Source organism: Coffea arabica, chromosome 9c (genome assembly GCF_036785885.1).
Source record: "Coffea arabica cultivar ET-39 chromosome 9c, Coffea Arabica ET-39 HiFi, whole genome shotgun sequence".
Lineage (NCBI taxonomy): Eukaryota > Viridiplantae > Streptophyta > Magnoliopsida > Gentianales > Rubiaceae > Coffea > Coffea arabica.
In genome coordinates, this window is record NC_092326.1 from 34532269 (window position 1) to 34547140 (window position 14872).

The 14872-nt window shown below is 37.8% G+C and overlaps 1 pseudogene; it reads right to left on the reverse strand.

Annotated features, from left to right (window-relative positions):
• Window positions 1-3406: 3406 nt before the first annotated feature.
• LOC113708233 (uncharacterized) lies at window positions 3407-14625 on the reverse strand (annotated as a pseudogene).
• Between the last annotated feature and the right edge of the window lie 247 nt (window positions 14626-14872).

A 14872-nucleotide genomic window follows, 5' to 3' on the forward strand; every position in this document is an offset into this window, starting at 1 on the left:
GACCACATAATACGTTATAAGTCTTGGTCATTATACAAGAGACAAAATTGATTGCCCCTCAACTGTTCTGAACAATGACTTTGTACTAATCAACCACTTTAGACAGAAAATCAACTCAATTGTGCAGGAAACGGTAGAAAATTAAGGATGGCTCAACCCCACGTTTGCAAGAATAATGCTGGAGAGGTTCAGAAATTAAGAAACAAGAAAATAAGCACTATCAATACTATCGAGCAATCGACATGACTCGTTAATTTGCAATCAAAAGATGAGAGATGTATGTGGAAATTAAACAAATAGAACAGTTCAAATTATGACTTAGTGAATTTACTTAAGTAAAATCTTCCACTAGTTTGGACTAATCTTCAATTTCCTAGTATTTTACTGTTTGTTTTTTCTTTCTGGGGCAATAAAGATTGTCTCTATATACCTCCAAAAAAAAGCACACTCATTTCAATTTATGCTTCTCAAATATAGGCAAAAATATGTTTAGGAAAACATTCATTTACACTCTTCTCACCTCCAACTATCAGGCATGAGATTTAAATTCTGAATTTGACAGCAGGGAAAACTCAGGGATCCTCTCGTTTTTTGTTGAAAAAACTAAAGGCAAAAGATAGCTACTAATTTTAGATAAATGATGTTAAAGTAACCTCTCTTCTTTTTTTTTTGGCTTGGTACAGTTTTTCATGTTATGTTGTTGTCTTACGGTACTTGCAGCTATTAACTTGGTGTTCACAGATACTACTTCTATGCAGAGAATTTGTCTAATTAGGTAACCATGTTATTTTACAAACACATTCGCAAAAGGTTGCTTGTATAGTTCAAGATTCATAACTAAAGAAATAGTTAGCACTTCGAGAAGCAAAGAAAGGTAGGGAATAGGAACCACCACACCAAAGTCTTCAAATTTTGTGTTTTTTCCCTTTCAAATTTGGAAAGATTTTAAACACTTTACTTACAAATTAAACCTTATGTTCGTGCAAAAAATTTTATAAACTTTCATGTTGATTCAAATATTATAAATATATGAAGTCCAACTCTTCAAAATAATTTTAATTATCCTAACGTTGATTTGGAAGTTTTGAAAATTTTTTAATGCAAATTAATTTGCTAGCAAAATCTCATAATGAAACGGGTGTTGGGATTTCCAGATTCATTGCAATTCATGGCATCTTCTTTTATAGAAAAGTGTTGGGTTTAGTGGTAAGGTGAAAGGAATTATAAAAAAGGGAATCCTGAATTCAAGGCCTCCCACTTATAAAAAGGAAATTGAAAAGAACAAGGCATCTTCTCTGAGCCGTGGTGGGAATTTTAGTAGGATCTAAGGACCAGTCAAAACTAAATCCAAGGTTCCAAGATGATCCGAAATGATAATTTTTAACATTTTGAAGTTGAACAGGATGCCAGCAAAAGGCCTCCATCTAATTTTGAAAGGTGCATAATTTTTAACAAAAACGAAAAACCTATAAGTAGTACACATGATTCAAACTTTTCTAGGAAAAAGTTCTTTGTCACCTTCAAATTCAGCTTTGTTTGGAAAGCAATTTTTATATTATTGGTGAATACATTCTTAATCACTTTTTTTTTACCTCTTTTACATCAAATAGTTATAGTATATTTAAGAGGAGTTTTGGTTAGACATCAGACCAAAAGAGCAAGTCATGGGCTTTTGAACCATTAAACATTTAGTGCTATTTAAACTCCTCTGTATTTTCAGTTTTAGGTGCTTTTTGACCTTAGGAATTATTTCCTAGATTTTGTATTCTCTTTTTTGTACTCTTTTTTTGTTATAGTAAATCTGCTACCTCTTCGTCCTTGAACGTAGGTCAATTTGGCCGAACCACGTAAAATTCTATTTTCTCTTTTCTTGATTTATTTATTATGTTATTGTCATAATTGAGTTGCTAAAAATCCTATTATTCTCATTGGTCGATTTCCTGGGACCAAAACTAACAGAAGTTGATGCAAAAACTGAGTTTTCAAAATAATGTTTGTTGAGCAATGCTTTGCTAGTTTCTTGGATTGAGTAAATTCAGAGTGAAGATGCATCAGCATTTTCCATCCACTTAACAGGTTTATCAATAAGACTAAATTGGTGGGCATCTAGAACATCAAGGTGCAAATTGTCCAAAAAGAAATTCATTTAGGTTCAGAATAATGCTATAGATTTTTTCATTCGAGTACAGCAGTAACAACAGGTATGTTTTTTAAAAAAAAAAAAAAAATATATATATATATAATAATCAGTTAACAGGACAGTAAGTCTCCTTTGTATACATAGTAGCGAGTCAACTTGGCTTTGCTTATTATAGTACCTTTAATTTCTCTGCAGCATTGGGAAATGATAAGCACAAGAATAAAATTAAATTAAACACCTAATGCATCTTAAGTAGTTCGCAGATTCATTGCAATTCAAGGCATGCTTTCTTAACCTTGGTGAATATCATAGTGGGATCCAAGGGCCAATTAGCAATAACTCCCAAAGAGTAAAGATTAATAAAAATTGATCAAGTTTAACATTTGTAAGTTAAACGGGATAACAACAAAATTTCAAAGGCTTTCGTGATTTCTTTTTCCTTCTTTCAGGATAGTATGTACTGGAACAACTTAAATTTCTCAAAATGTCTCATGGGTATTATTAATAGCTAAGCCTTGATTAGAGATTGAAAATGTCTCATGGTTTCTCACTACGTGCATTAGCTTTTAGTCACCTTCCATCACTGTCGTAGTCTTTGAATGCTTAGTTTTATGATCATAATTCTACTACTCGTTTGTCAAATTCTTGGGTTTTTTTATAATGTCTTGTTTCCTTTGGTTTATCGTAGATTTAGTGTGCCATGGAAAATTGATGTCATAACAATTTTTTAAAGGCATCAGTTGCAGTATCTGCAAGTAGTACGAAATCTTTCATTCTTTTGAGGAAGTGTCCGTTAATATATAGATAACAAGAATTTTCTTTAGTAACAAATAATATAGTAGCCATTCCTAATATTAGTTAAATTTAGTTTACCATCTAATCAAAGTAAATTTGAATAACATTCAAACTCTCGTTCAACTCTCGTAAAAGATTACTCCTTAATTAACTTGAAATAGAAAAGGAATCTCCTTTTACATTTTATTCTGCAACTGCATATTTAAGATTAAGAAGGTCGATATTTACGCGCTAATAAGAGAAAGGAAATGTTTTGATTAATTTTATCATGCAGTACATGAATTCAAGAAAGACTACGAAAAGGATTACTGCCCCGTAACCACTCATGAAGCATAATGAGTGATTAAATTCCATTTCTACTTGGCCTCATCTAGCTGAGATTTCTCCAAGCCCCGTGGCCAATACAATATTATTACCCAACCAGACAACTATGTAGAAGCCAGGAGAGTTGGGAAAACTACAAATCTCAGAGAGAACGTGCACCTTTAAGACGTCCTTGAATGGAGGGCACTTAAATACTGAAGCTTGATTTTTTTGAGCACAACAAGAACATCTTGTATGTTGCTTCTCTCTCTTGGAGATTCCATCGTGCAGTCCAGAGCCACTTTCATGATTGAGGCTATACAGCTTAGCTTTTCAACAAAGTATTCATCATTTTCCTTCAGCAAATTAGCATCGATTACATGAGCTAATCCATCAAGTACTCAATTAGTCACCCAACTCTTCAAGCTCAAGTTTTCGCCAAACATTTCACTATTAGGTTTTGTTCTTGTGAAGACTTCCATCATCATAATTCCAAAACTGTAGGTATCGCATTTTGTTGATACTAATCCTTCCAATCCATACTCTGCAAGACATATATAAAATTCATCTATGTTCTTAAATTGGTTGTAATTTTTAATATTTGGCATTTTCAACAGCAAACAATTGAGGAAATAATACTTTAGTCGTATTAGAAAATTCTTCACCTGGTGCGAGATAGCCAAGTGTGGCTAGTGTTTCGGTGTGTGTGATGCTGTTATCCTCAGCCAACAACTTTGTAAGGCCAAAATCACTTAGATGGGCAACCATGTCTTGATCCAGCAGAACATTACTCGGTTTCAAATCACAGTGAATTACTGGAGTTGAATACTCACAGTGGAGATATTGCAATGCACATGCAACATCAATCAATATGTCTAATCTCTGCATTAGATCCAGAAAATAGCTGTGCGAATACAACCACTTCTCAAGACTCCCATTAGGCATGAACTCAAGCACTAATGCCTTAAACTCAGGGTTAGAGCAACTGGTGATGACTCCTGTGAGGTTTCTATGGCGAAGATTGCGCAGTACTTCACATTCTACATCAAAACTCCTGAATGCCCCTTCGACTTGTAAATTGAAAACTTTAGCAGCCACGACCCTTCCATCATCAAGAGTACCTCTATAAACAGATCCAAAGCTTCCAGTTCCCAACAAATTGCTTTCGCTGTACCCATTAGTTGCTTTTAGAAGTTCGAAATATGAAATTCTTTCTGGCATTACAACTAAGGATAAATTTGCTCCACTGGAAAGTCCATCTTTCTTTCCATACCTTAGGTAAAAAAATCCAAAGGACAAGACTCCCATTGCTATTATCATCCCCAGAAGAATATAAATCGTTTGACGCACTTTTTTTGTTCTCGATCTGTGAGCTGAAATATGTGGGCATGGAGGCACATGAAACCTTTGAGCTCCACACAGTGCTTGATTTGCAATGAAGGATTCGGCAGTGAAGTTGATAAAAGGCCCTCTGGAAGGAACTTCACCAATTAAATTGTTAAAAGAGACATTGAAATGTCTAAGATACCGAAGGTTCTCCATTGACATTGGAACCGATCCAAAGAGAAAGTTATGCGATAGATCCAATGACTCCAAGCTTACCATCTTGCCGATCGACTCTGGGATTGATCCTTGCAATCTGTTGTGTGCTAGAGAGAGATTTTGCAGGTTTTGGATCTCTCCAATTGTATCAGGAATGGCACCCGAGAACTGATTGGTTGACAAATCAATTTGCCATCTTCATATTCGTAATTGCTTGTGGCAGAGATCCACTCAACAAATTTGAGGAGAGGTCAAGCTCCAAGAGATCTTTCAGGTTCCATATTTCTACAGGTGGGGAAGAATTTAGTCTATTGTGACTTAGGTTAAGATTCCTCAGGGAAGTAAAATTTCCCATGCACTTTGGTATTGAGCCCATAATTTGATTTTGTCCAAGATCTATTGTAGCCAAGTCATAGAGAGCACAAAGAAACTCTAGGGGCACTTTGCTTAATTTGTTCACACTAAGATCCATTCCTTGAAGCTTTCGTAAATCTTTTATCCTAGCTGGCAACGACCCATTTAGCTCATTGTTGGATAGATCTAACTGGATCAAACTACTAAAATTTCCAATTCCATCAGGAATGATGCCCTTGATTTTACAATCTGATGCAGACAACAATTGAAGGGAAGTTGAAAGATTACTGACCGACTCCGGAATGAACCCATTGAATGGATTGCCACTCAAGACCAATATTGACAAATATTGGCATTTTGTCAATGAAGTGATGAAGCTCAACTCTTGAGATGCGGAGTCGCTCGTTAAATTGTTGCTGAATAGATTCAGTAGTTCCAGGAGACTTAGGTCACCCAGGGAAGTAGGAATTGGACCTGTGAACTTGTTAGTACCAAAATCTACTCTATGAAGTTTAGAAGAATTTGAGATTGAGGTAGGTAATACTCCAGAGAAGGAATTAATGCCGAGGTAAAGCTCTTCTAGATTGGGAAGCCTATAACCGAATGTGGATGGAAGATTGCCTGAAAGTTGATTTTGTGTAAGTGACATAATAATCAACTTTGAGAGGTTGAAGATCTCTATTGGTATGGAACCAGTTAAGCTATTGAATTCCATGTTGATGTGTTGGAGAAAGTAGCAGTTACCAACCTCTCGTGGTATTATACCTGCCAAAATAAAATTGAGCATATAAATTAAAATATATAAGTCTCTATATTCTGTAAGTTTTGTAAAATAAATGGTCATACCTGCTAAGTTGTTTGATCTGAAATCTAGTGTTTTCATCATAGTTGAGTTACCAATTTCTTTTGGAATTTCACCTACAAAATGTGGATGCAATAAAAATCAACAAGTTGAGATCATTGATGGACGTTTTGAATTAACCGAGAAAATTGATAGGCCAAAAGCAAAAAATTGGCCACAGTCTGGCACCCTCGACATTTTGAAATTGACTTGTTTCGAAATCAAATTAAAAAGACATCTTAAAGTAAATGCATGTAAAGTTAACTAAATTTTTCAAAATCTTTTTCACTATTCTATAGTATCCTAAGAAAATACGAATATATTTTGACCATTAACTTGTCCATCAGGACCATATTATCTGCTCCATGTATTCATGGTTTTCCTAGCTGTAAAGGAGCAGAAAAATCTGAAAATCTTTGGTAACAGTCTATAACTCTAAATTTTTCTTGTATTTTTTGCCTTTTCAATTGGGAATATGGAAAGATAAGAGTAAGGTTTTATTTGAGAATACAATTAAGTACTTAAATTTCATGGGTTCAGGCCTTAACATATCCATAGGTGTGTGTTGTCAAAAAATAGAACATTTTAATTAATTAAGTGCCTCTAAATTCTCTAAATTAAACATATTTAAAAAATAAGCAAGAAGCTATTCACTTACCATTTAATGCAAATGCAAAATTTATTACTTTGTTACATATCTACAGACATTGACATATGAGCAAAAATAAACTATTGAAAATTGTGCTAAAGTTTGTTTTTTCTCAAATAAATTTATTTTCCCAAACACATTTTTTATATTATAATTTTATTTTAATATGTGGTTCATTTTTTGCTATTTTTTAATATCTTATTTTCAATGAAATTAAATTATACATATTATAAATAAAGTATAACATTTTAACATCATCATTAATGAATAAATCAACATAATAACAAAATTATGAAATATATGAAATTCGGTATTAAGTTGTTTACAATTATCTAACAGGCATACTGTATTCAGTATTCAGATTTAGATAATAAGTTGTATCATGATACTTAACATTTAGTAATTTAATGGATTCATATTTCAAATTTTAAATTTCAAATTTCAGATTTATATTTATCAAACACGCTCTAAATATTGTGCAAGATATGTGCTATTTTTGTTAGAACAAACCAACTTCTGGATCTAGATCTGCACAAATTCACTACAACATAAAACAATTCATTTAATTTGGCTTTGTCCATGTATGGTAAAAGAATTAACAGGGATCCTACCTTCTAAATGGTTGATACCCAAGTATAGCTCCTCAAGCTTCTTCAGTTCTCCAATTTCTTTTGGTACGGCACCTCCAAATTCATTGAGAGACAAAGACAGCACCTAACTGCCTCACGGGGAAAATATCCTCCGAAGTGAGAGTTTCTCTCTCTAGATTAGAGCGCGAGTCTCTCAGTCTTGAGAGTTTCAAACTTTTTTCAAAATCCTTCAAAACTTCCGCAAACACACACACATACAATCCCAAGATCTAGACAATCCCCACAAATTAGTGCTGAGAGTAAGTCAAGATGAGCGATCTTTTAGAGTGCGACAGCAAAGTAGTGGTTCGTGAGATATGCTTGTCCCCCAGCTGGAGGAAAACTCATGACTCAGGGTTGGCTTCTTTGTCGGATTTCTGCATGCAGCAGTGATCTTAGTTTGTCTGGTCCGAGAAAACAGACTCCATGGAAGACGTAAGTGCGCTGGCAGGTAACTTCATAGCCATTAATACCAAAGTCCTCATTTGTGGATTTCATTTCTGTTAAAGTTCTGGGTTGTGCCCCTGTCAACCTCGTTGCTTTGCTCTTTCTTTATAAAAAGGACAAATCTTTTTTAAAAAAAATATATTTACAGGGGGACATAAGTGTTTTGCTTCTTTTATATTTGGGTGTTTTCAAAAAACAGGGAGGTAGTTTTTTCTTTCTTCTGTGTTGTGTGTCTCGCCTGTCTGGTTTGGTCTCTTTGGCTTTTGGCCTTGGTTGACTTGTCCTGTTCTCAGTAGTAATAGTAGCAGTTACTCTTAGAATCTGCTTAGACCTTATGGCGGAAGAACTGGCAGATGCGATCAGCAAGTTTGCTCTCTCAGAGAAAGAGCTGGAAGGTACTGACTTAGGTTGCGAAGAGATAGATAGAGGTATTCTTGAATGCCAGTTAAGTCTAGTGGGGAGAATCAGAGGTGAGAAAGTGGTTAACTTTGTAGGAGTAAAGAACTTCGTGAACTCTGCTTGGGGGTACCCAAGGAACCTGAGGATCATAGAACTGGGCCCAAATTTGTTTCAGTTTTATATTCCAAGCAAGGAGGACAGAGAGAGGATTGTAGGAGGAGGACCTTGGGTCATGGACAACCAAATTCTGGTTATGAAGCACTGGTTTGAAGGTATAGAGGATGATACAGAGGCCTTTAATCTAGCCCCTATGTGGGTGCAAGTCTGGAATCTTCCTGTGCATTGGATAACAAAAGAAACGGGTAGGAAAATTGGGGCAGTGTTCCATGAAGTAAGGGATGTTCTAGTGCCTCAAGTAGGAGGAAAGGAAGGACGACATTTAAAGCTGTTGGTGCTGATAGACACCTCACTACCTTTACTCAGGGGAACAACTGTTAAAGTAAATGGAGTGTTGAAGTGGTTGAACTTCAGATACGAGCGTTGTCCAGATTTCTGCTACAAATGTGGGGTAGTTGGACATGGAGAAAGGTCATGCAAGACAATTATACAGATCAGCAAAGGTAAGCAGGAACATCAGTATGGCCCGTGGTTGAGAGCTAATACAGGAAAAGCATCACCCCAAAAGGAACAGCAAAGCAAGTTCAACTCGGAGAAGAACCATTGGGGATTTAAAGATGGAGAGATGGTACTGTTAAATCCTAAGGCTAAGGAGAATCTGGAACATAGACATAAGGAATTCTCGTCAGGAAGAAAGGAAGATCCTAGGAAGGGGAATGATGAGAAACAGACAGATAAGGGAAGGGCCAAAGAGGCAGATAGTAATGTGGGGCAGAAGACAAGAGATGAGGTGAGTTGCAAGGATATGAGTATGCGAGGTTCAGCTTCAAGCACCAACTATAGCCAAAAGGTAAGCTGTACCAGGGAGAATACAGATCCCCTCCTTGGAGGAAAAAGTAATTGTGCTTTAGAAGTAGGCTTGGTGAGTGTATCTGAAGGGAAGGAGGAAAGTGGATCGTTCAAGGGTGAAGGGGAAAGAACTGGACTTGAGCAAATAGCACAGGAGCTTATGCTAGTAATAGTAGTAGAGGAAGGAACTGTTAGTCCGGAGTCAGCATTAATGCAAATTGATACAGAAAGCTCTGACTTGGGAACAAAGGCAATTCAGAAACATAACAGGAAGATGAAGAGACAATTGAGATCTCCTAAAATTTCTAGACAGCCTTTGAGAGAACTGAGCAGGAATAGGAATCTGTCTCCTCAACAAGGCAAAAGGAAACTTAATTTGGTGGACGAGGATATGGTGGAAGTGCAGGTGAATGAGATTGTCCCTAAGAGGAACAAACTGGATCCTAGGGAAAGGAATCTGAGCGAAATTTCTAAGGGGGAAGGGGCCAACCTTAACTGGCCCCTCAAGTTACAATGAAGGTCCTGGTGTGGAACTGTCAAGGAGCAGGGAGCCCCTTGACAGTTCCCCAGTTGAGGGAGGCTAAGAACCTCCTCTCCCCAAACATGGTCTTTCTGAGTGAGACCAAGAACAGGTTCAGATTTATGAAAAAGGTCCAAGATATGCTGAGGTTTGATGAAAGTGTAATCGTGGAAGCTATGGATAGGAAAGAAGGCATGGCCTTATTTTGGAATCATGATATTCAGGTTAGGAAGGTGATAACAACTGCTCTGACTATAGAGGCTGTAGTTATAGACCCGGACACCTAGGTTGAGTGGTGGTTTATTGGTGTTTACATGAGTTGTGATGCTAATTTCAGGAAAGAACAATGGAAAGTTTTGACTCTGAGACAACAATTGTGGGGGGATAAATGGCTTCTAGCAGGGGATTTCAATGATATACTCTCTAATGAGGAGAAGTGGGGTGGCAGAGTAAGAGAAGTGAGTAGCTTCAAGGATTTTAATAGTTTTGTAGAAAGCAACAGACTGGTAGACATTGGTTTTACTGGTAACCCCTGGACATGGAGCAATAATTGGGAAGATGAGGGAGAGATAAGGCAAAGGCTGGATAGAGGCTTGAGCACTTTAGAATGGGGCCAAATTTTTGCCAAGGCTAAATGTGAACATGTGGATACTCTTGGATCAGATCATAGCATGCTGCTCATAGACAATTGGCCAAGATTAGAGAAAAGAAAATCAAGGTTTTTCTTTGATAAAAGATGGCTCAAAAGGTCAGAGGTTAATCAGATTGTTGAGCAAGCTTGGAACCAAACAGTAGAAGGAAATAGGATGTACAGGATTACAAGACAGGTTGCTAACTGTAGAGTGGCTCTTCTCAAATGGAAAAACAATTTCACTGGGAATTCTCTGCTAAAAATCAACCATATGAAGCAACAGATTAAGGAGGCTAAGGAATCGAAGGATGCAGGCTCCAAGGATAAAATGGCAGATTTGAAGAATCAGTTGAAAGAGGCATATTCAGAAGAGGAGCAGTATTGGGCTCAGAAAGCAAGAATTGACTGGTTGAGAGAAGGGGACAAGAATACCAAATTTTTCCATGAATGTGTGAAGGGGAGGAGAAGGAAAAATAGAATGCTCAACATTCAAAGGGAGGATGGAACTTGGACAAAAAATGAGGAGGAGCTGGGAAAGGAAGTAGCTGAATACTATAGAGACCTTTTCTCTAGTTCAGGGAGTGAGGGTGTTGATGAGATTCTAAGTGGTATACCTCTATCTATTACTACTGAGATGAATGACAAGCTAACTAAAGAGGTGAGTGATATAGAAATCAAATCTGCTCTTTTCTCCATGAATCCAAATAAGGCTCCAGGTCAAGATGGTATGACTCCCTTGTTCTTCCAAAAATTTTGGCATGTTGTTAAACCAGATTTAATTGCTGCCATAAGGCATTTCTTCCATACTAGCAACATGCCTAAGTCTTGGAATCATACTGTCATCTCCCTTATCCCCAAAATTCAAAATCCCATTAACTTGAAGAGCTATAGGCCTATTAGTCTCTGTAATGTAGTGTACAAAGTGATTTCAAAAATTTTGGCCAATAGACTCAAGAATGTTTTAAGCCACTGCATTAGCAAAAACCAAGCAGCCTTTATTCCAGGCAGGCAAATTCTTGATAATGTCATTTTGTCCCATGAGTATTTGCATTACATGAAAAATAAGAAACAAGGGCAAAATGGTTTTATGGCTGTGAAGCTGGACATGTCCAAGGCCTACGACAGAGTGGAGTGGAAATTTCTGGATTCCATGATGGACAAGATGGGCTACTGCACAGTCTGGAGGAAATGGATTTGGAGCTGTCTCTCATCAGTTACATACTCCTTCAACATAAATGGGGCTCCAAAGGAGTTTGTAATACCAGAAAGGGGAATAAGACAAGGTGATCCACTGTCACCTTATCTTTTCCTCCTATGTTCAGAAGGGTTCTCCAACTTACTGAAGCAGGCTGAAGTTGGAAAAAGGATTTCAGGGATGAAGATTAGCAGAAATGGTCCAAGCTTGACCCACTTATTTTTTGCTGACGACTCACTGGTGTTCTGTAAAGCTGACAGAGAGGAAGCAAATGAGCTCTGTCAAATTCTTAGGAAGTATGAGAAGGGATCAGGCCAAGTTATAAATCTGGAAAAATCCTCTGTTTTTTTCAGTAGCAATGTGAGCCATCAGAATAAAGGGGAAATAAGAAGAAGTCTAGACAAAATTCAGATGGCTACTCAAGGGAAATATCTGGGACTACCTATGGTGATTACAAGATCCAAACGCAATGTGAGCCATCAGAATAAAGGGGAAATAAGAAGAAGTCTAGACAAAATTCAGATGGCTACTCAAGGGAAATATCTGGGACTACCTATGGTGATTACAAGATCCAAACAGCAAGTTTTTGGTTACATAAAGGATAGTGTTAGCAGAAGGATGAATAGCTGGAAGAACAAGTTGCTTAGCCAAGGGGGGAAGGAAGTATTATTGAAGTCAGTCTCCATGGCAATGCCAGTTTACACAATGTCCTGTTTTAAACTCCCTAACAAACTGTGTAAAGATGTGACATCCATCTTTGCTAATTACTGGTGGCGAGAATCTGAAGGAAAAAATAAGATGCACTGGTGTTCATGGGGGAGATTGGCTAGAGACAAAAAAAAGGGTGGCTTGGGGTTCAGGGAGCTGCAGAATTTCAACAAAGCCTTGCTGGCTAAACAGGTTTGGAGGGTAATTTCCAAACCAAACCTCTTAGTCAGTAAGGTTTTGAGGGCCAAGTATTTTCATAAGGAATCGATCTTTAAGTGTAAAATTCCTAAGTGTGCTTCTTGGATCTGGCAAAGCCTGATGAATGTGAGGGATTTTGTGAGAATAGGAACCAGAAGGAAGATAGGTAATGGCAAAGCAACAAATATATGGGAGGATAATTGGATCCCTGGAAATAAGGATGGGAAAGTCACCACTGAGATGACTCAGAGCTGCAATATCAGAAGGGTAGAAGAGCTGATCAGTGGCTTTAGATGGAAGAAACCATTAGTGAGTCGGATATTCAACAGGAAGGATGCGAAAGAAATTCTTAATATTCCTGTAAGTATTGCAGGAAGGGAGGACAGCAATTTTTGGTTACATAGTGGCAGTGGTACCTACACGGTCAATTCAGGATATAAAGCTCTATGTCAGGAAACATCCCAACACAAGGGAAGAAGAGATGATGAGGCAGGAACAAGCTCAGCAAACTCCAATGAAAAGCAATGGAAGTGGCTGTGGAAGCTAAAGATCAAAAGCAAGATAAAACATTTCTTTTGGAGAAGCCTAAATGGCCTTCTACCAGTTAATGACCTGGTGTTTAACAGAACACACCAGGGGGATCCTATTTGTGATGGCTGTGGTGAACAGAAAGAGTCAATTGAACATTTGTTCTTTCAATGTAGCAGAGCCCAAGAAGTGTGGAAAATGGCCCCAATTCAATGGGATGGTTTAACGGAACAGACAAAGAACATATTAGTGTGGTGGAATGCTATGCTGGAAGCAACAAACAGGCTGGAAGGAAGGGAACACATAGAGCTAACTGTGAATATCCTTTGGCAAATCTGGAAAAGGAGGAATGAATGGAAGTTCAATGCCAAACGAAGGCATCCTTGGGAAACAATTAAAAAGGCCCTACAGGAATGGCAAGAGCATGCATCAGGATGGAGGGAGGAGAAATCGACACCTGTGGAAGCCGAAAGAGTTAGAGAGACTGCAGAAACAGGTGAGGGTGGAAGGGATGAAATGCAGATCAGATTATCAACTCAGGTGCAAGATCAAACCAATAGAGTTGGGACTGGGATTATAGCAACTAACTTCAACAATCAGGTGGTGTCTGCTTGGGCACTGACTGATAGGTACGCAGGCAGCCAGTTGCAGACAAGTGCGGAAGCTGTGAAGATGGCCATCATAAAGGCTAGACAGCTGCAATGGCAGAAAATTACAGTCCACCTCCTCAGCCCCCAACTGTTGAAAATGATTACAACTGGGCTGACCAAGGATATCAAAATGGCAACTTTGACTGATGATATTAATAGTCTCAGAGCTTTATTCCAGAAATGCTCCTTTTGTTTAGATAGAAATCTAGATCCTAGATGTGAATGGATTAGTGATTATGCTTTAGGCATATCTCAAGATGAGGAATGGATCAATCCTCAGTGTGTCTAACACATTTGTATAGAACTAGTTGAGCCTTTGCTCATATAAGTGTATATTTTGCCAATCAATACATAATCTACCGTTGCAGAAAAAAAAAGACAAAGACAGCACCTGAAGTTCTGAACACTGGGCTAAAGCACTTGATGGTAATTGACCATTTAACTTGTTCATTGATAGGTCAAGGATACTCAGTCCAGGAAGACGGTAACACATGTCACTTGGAAGAACTCCGGATAGGCCATTATCCATAAGGTGAATGATTTGCAGCGAGGAAATATTGAAAATCCCCGTGGGAATGTTTCCTTGCAGAGGGTTGAACGAAAGATATATAGTCTCTAGCTTTGACAAGTTAGAGATGGAAGATGGGATACGACCAGTGAAGCTATTGTTTCCAAGATTCAAGTGACGAAGTTTAGGAAATGAACCAATCCACCAGGGTAACTCTCCTTTGAGATTGTTGATGCCCAAATTAAGTACTTTTAATCGGCGCAAACGAGCAATTGCATGCGGCATCTCTCCGTGGAAATTGTTGTTTCTCATGTCAAGCGAAACAAGAAATGATAGGTTCCCCAATTGTGGAGGTAAGGTGCCGGAAAGATTCATGTTTGAAATACTTAAGCCGGTCACTCTGAGATGCCGAAAGCCGCAGGTCACTCCAATCCATTCACACAGAAGATCTGACAGACCAGTTGTTTGCCAAGATTTGGTGAGGGTCAAATGAGATGTGAGATCTCAAGGCAAGAAGAGATGACTGATCAGTGGTAATATTGGTCGGAAGCATGGCTAAGGAAGCTGAAAGAAAACACAGCAACACAAATCCAAAAGGGGAGAGGTTGTGAAGTTTCTCCATGGCTAATGTTTGCTACCTGATAGGTGAGGAGTCGCATCATATATAGTCTCAGTAATATAGGTTTGGTAATTTTTTGACAGTGATGTAATTGTCATGCTGATTAGAATTTCTTTGACTGCTTTTCTGGGGAATTGTACAGTCAAGTTATGACTCAATGTCCATGTCACCATTTGCTTTATGTAAAGAGTAGAATTTAGTTTCATAAAAGCTATAATTCTTCCGAAGGTTTGAGATAAATTTTCTCTGA